General features: G+C 53.8%; 1 non-coding gene across 1 annotated transcript in view; it reads left to right on the top strand.

Annotated features, from left to right (window-relative positions):
- Window positions 1–4,296: 4,296 nt before the first annotated feature.
- Window positions 4,297–5,000, top strand: part of LOC126435295 (small subunit ribosomal RNA) — a 1,910-nt gene continuing 1,206 nt past the window's right edge. Inside the window, exon 1 of the ribosomal RNA XR_007579828.1 lies at window positions 4,297–5,000. This exon is cut by the window's right edge and continues 1,206 nt beyond it. This is a non-coding gene — a ribosomal RNA (small subunit ribosomal RNA).

Here is a 5,000-nt window from a genome sequence, read left to right as displayed (position 1 = left end):
AAAGCCTGCGTCCTCTGTCGACCACAGCACCCCAACGCCAGCGCCTCTGCCGCACGAAATCGTCGACCGGCAATCACTCCACCGGCGCCCCACCCTAACCGCCCAACTCGCAACTCCAGCGGATGAACGGCGGACTTTTCCCGCAGTCGCAATGTGCAATCCACCCCTATAACTTGCGTTTCATGAAGAGTTATGTCCAATATGCGACATTCCCGCTGTCCCTATACATGAGCTGCGAGCTGTACCAGTTACGAGCTAGAGACGCGATCGCGTTGCTCTCTGTACGAATGCCGATGCTGAGCGGTCAGCTAGGAGGCGCTCCATCCATGTCGGTACCGGTGGGCGTTGCACTCGCAGTCGCAAAAACGTACGGCAAGTATATTACTCGGAAGAGTTTATGACAGTCCAAGCCCCCCTGCGTGGGGAGCGTCTTTCTAGGCCATGACCCACCGGAAGGGCGCAGCGTCCCCCACCCCAGACATGTGACGTCACACTATCGGTATTGACGACTCGACTCATTGCTTATAATCATTTGCCATACACCGGTGGAAGCTGCCGAGACGAGTAGCTACATAGCGCGCTCGCCGTGTCACTAATGTACAGAGATACAACAGTTTCGACTGGAACCGGATTAAACGTATACACGGCGCTGATTAGTAATACATAGACCCATCAGAATACAGATAATATATACAACTGTCCGTATACATGCTGAAAGACTCTGCTCACAATCACAACCACACGGCAGCCACACACTCTTATCACGCACTACTCTCCGCCTGTAACACGCACACAGACAATATGTAAGCACCAGCATGGAACAACACCCAGTGCATCCTCTCCGCCACATGAGACAATCCACACTGTCATAACCAGACTGGGAGGTCCACTCAGAAAACGGAATATCCCACCCCCCCGACAACCACCATTGCTCAGCTAAGCCACCAACACCCACACATGTCCTACACAGGGGTGCACCCAACATCACAATACTGCCTCCTCTCACAGCACACAAACAATGGCAGGAATGAAAGACACAGGTCTGCCACAAGCATGGAATCGGAGCGCCGCCTGTCATGAGCCAAAGGTGCATCCTGACGTGGCAAATCAGATGATGCCGCAGGCATCCACTTACTATAATCACAATCAACAAACCGACCGGCCGCCCCCCCCCCCCCCCCCCATTACACCTTTCCATACAACAATGTGTACCTTAACCTAAACTATACTGTACCTTAACCTAAACTATACTGTACCTTAACCTAAACTATACTGTACCTTAACCTAAACTATACTGTACCTTAACCTAAACTATACTGTACCTTAACCTAAACTATACTGTACCTTAACCTAACCTATACGGTACCTCAACCTAACCTATATTGTGCCTCAACCTAACCTATGTTGCGCCTTAACCTAACCTATGTTGCGCCTTAACCTAACCTATGTTGCGCCTTAACCTAACCTATGTTGCGCCTTAACCTAACCTATGTTGCGCCTTAACCTAACCTATGTTGCGCCTTAACCTAACCTATGTTGCGCCTTAACCTAACCTATGTTGCGCCTTAACCTAACCTATGTTGCGCCTTAACCTAACCTATGTTGCGCCTTAACCTAACCTATGTTGCGCCTTAACCTAACCTATGTTGCGCCTTAACCTAACCTATGTTGCGCCTTAACCTAACCTATGTTGCGCCTTAACCTAACCTATGTTGCGCCTTAACCTAACCTATGTTGCGCCTTAACCTAACCTATGTTGCGCCTTAACCTAACCTATGTTGCGCCTTAACCTAACCTATGTTGCGCCTTAACCTAACCTATGTTGCGCCTTAACCTAACCTATGTTGCGCCTTAACCTAACCTATGTTGCGCCTTAACCTAACCTATGTTGCGCCTTAACCTAACCTATGTTGCGCCTTAACCTAACCTATGTTGCGCCTTAACCTAACCTATGTTGCGCCTTAACCTAACCTATGTTGCGCCTTAACCTAACCTATGTTGCGCCTTAACCCAACCTATGTTGCGCCTTAACCCAACCTATGTTGCGCCTTAACCCAACCTATGTTGCGCCTTAACCCAACCTATGTTGCGCCTTAACCCAACCTATGTTGCGCCTTAACCCAACCTATGTTGGGCCTTAACCCAACCTATGTTGGGCCTTAACCCAACCTATGTTGGGCCTTAACCCAACACACGTTGGGCCTTAACCCAACACACGTTGGGCCTTAACCCAACACACGTTGGGCCTTAACCCAACACACGTTGGGCCTTAACCCAACACACGTTGGGCCTTAACCCAACACACGTTGGGCCTTAACCCAACACACGTTGGGCCTTAACCCAACACACGTTGGGCCTTAACCCAACACACGTTGGGCCTTAACCCAACACACGTTGGGCCTTAACCCAACACACGTTGGGCCTTAACCCAACACACGTTGGGCCTTAACCCAACACACGTTGGGCCTTAACCCAACACACGTTGGGCCTTAACCCAACACACGTTGGGCCTTAACCCAACACACGTTGGGCCTTAACCCAACACACGTTGGGCCTTAACCCAACACACGTTGGGCCTTAACCTGCTCTGTAATTGTCATACGACGCGTTAAATTAGTGTAGTGTTGCCTAACTGCAACCCCCGCAATATAGTTTGCTACTCGCACTGCCCGGTCCCCAGTGTATCGCTTCATGTTAAACACCTTGCAGCTATACACTGTAATGTGGATGGCAGCAGGACGTACATGCTCAATGCCCTTTGCAGTTGTTCATTGGCATTTGCAGTTGTTCATTGGCATTCGCATGGCGAAGCACTTAGCCTACGCTGTGGTACGGCCTGTGTCAACTGTCCGCTGATGTTGTACGTCCAAATCACACACTGTACTGCACATTGGTCCTCATGTACTGAATGATACATCGTGGTACATGTGACCGTACAACGACTGCGCCAACAACGGCGAACCATGCGGTCCAAATGTTGTGCACTCAGCTACGTGTCGTCTCCCTATAAGAGCTGGATTGCAGTGTGGTATGCCCTGGATGGCGATCAGCATGAGCCGTCTGTTGATGTAGTGGCGCGTGTTGTCAGACGTAGTCGTCTCTTCTCACACACCGTGATAGCATGGTGCACTGCGTTCCACATCTGCGACATGCGACAGAGGCCGGTTGACAGTCGTTCGCGCAATGGACATCGCATACGTACGGGGGCCACCTTCCACGTGTTCGCGAAGCGTGCACATGTTGTTGCGTGTATGTGGGCAGACATAGTGTGTCGTGACACCTGACACAGGCATGCAACAATCGTTGAATTTGCAAATGGCGATGGACGCCTACGTTTGCTGGTGACGTTACGCAAATGAACAACTGGTAAACCGTTGTGGTGCGGTTGTTCTCGCTAGAGGTGAATCAGTGATGGCGACGATCGGTTGAGCTACCAACCGGTTGTTCCAGCGATACCCACCATGCCCACGAACGTGAATGGCATCTGGGTGTGAAGCGATACGCGGCGGTGGCTGGGTGGGACCGTCCCCGGCCGGTGAGGGGGGGCCTCCCGGCGTGCTGGCCGCGCGGTGCGTGGGCGCACGCGCTACAGCCGGCTGGTGGGGGCGGCCAGTGGCAGGCGCGCCGGCCGACGGAGGCGGCAGGCGGCGCAGCTGCGCGCCGGCGCACCCTGCACGCGGCGCCGTGCGGCCAAAGTAGGTCCTCGCGGGCCCGGTGCGAAGCGCGGTGGACATCTGCAGTGTGCTGGTCCGATTGAGGACTGTGTGCGCTGAGGATGCGCCGCCGCCCGGCGCTCGGCGCCGCGACGCCGTCTGCTGCTCGGTCGCCTCTGCGGTTCTCGCAGGTGGTTTGTATCGCAGCTGTGCGGACGTGTTGGCGCGTGCGCTGTGCTGGGAGAGTTCGCTTCGGCACCCAAGTGGGGCTTTTGTCCTTCTGTGGCGCTGGCGTTGGAGCTGCCGGTCACCGTAGGTGGCGCGTGTTGTCTCCCGCCGGCAATGCCACGACAGCACGCTCCCGGGCCTCTGTCGGCAGCGGCAAGCTCAGTTGGGAGCACGGGTGGTCGCACCTAAAGCGTCTACTCGCCAAACCCCGGGCGATTGCGCCTCTCTCGAACCCGACCAAGTACTTAGGACGGCGCTGCGCGCCGCCGGGACCTGAGAGGGTTTCGAGGTGTATGGTGCAGGGGAGCTCAGCCTCCTCCTGTTTGCAGAATAATTGAGCGGACGCTTGCGTGTTCGCGCGGGCCCCCGGGACACACTCCCGGGCGGCCGGCTGCTCAGCTCTAGTTGACGCAGCTCCCTGGTTGATCCTGCCAGTAGTCATATGCTTGTCTCAAAGATTAAGCCATGCATGTCTCAGTACAAGCCGCATTAAGGTGAAACCGCGAATGGCTCATTAAATCAGTTATGGTTCCTTAGATCGTACCCACGTTACTTGGATAACTGTGGTAATTCTAGAGCTAATACATGCAAACAGAGTCCCGACCAGAGATGGAAGGGACGCTTTTATTAGATCAAAACCAATCGGTCGGCTCGTCCGGTCCGTTTGCCTTGGTGACTCTGAATAACTTTGGGCTGATCGCACGGTCCTCGTACCGGCGACGCATCTTTCAAATGTCTGCCTTATCAACTGTCGATGGTAGGTTCTGCGCCTACCATGGTTGTAACGGGTAACGGGGAATCAGGGTTCGATTCCGGAGAGGGAGCCTGAGAAACGGCTACCACATCCAAGGAAGGCAGCAGGCGCGCAAATTACCCACTCCCGGCACGGGGAGGTAGTGACGAAAAATAACGATACGGGACTCATCCGAGGCCCCGTAATCGGAATGAGTACACTTTAAATCCTTTAACGAGTATCTATTGGAGGGCAAGTCTGGTGCCAGCAGCCGCGGTAATTCCAGCTCCAATAGCGTATATTAAAGTTGTTGCGGTTAAAAAGCTCGTAGTTGGATTTGTGTCCCACGCTGTTGGTTCACCGCCCGTCGGTGTTTAACTGGCATG

This window comes from Schistocerca serialis, unplaced genomic scaffold (assembly GCF_023864345.2).
Source record: "Schistocerca serialis cubense isolate TAMUIC-IGC-003099 unplaced genomic scaffold, iqSchSeri2.2 HiC_scaffold_1202, whole genome shotgun sequence".
In the NCBI taxonomy this organism is placed as follows: domain Eukaryota; kingdom Metazoa; phylum Arthropoda; class Insecta; order Orthoptera; family Acrididae; genus Schistocerca; species Schistocerca serialis.
Note: the sequence above shows the minus strand (reverse complement) of the source record. Positions and strands in the feature narration are given on the sequence as shown.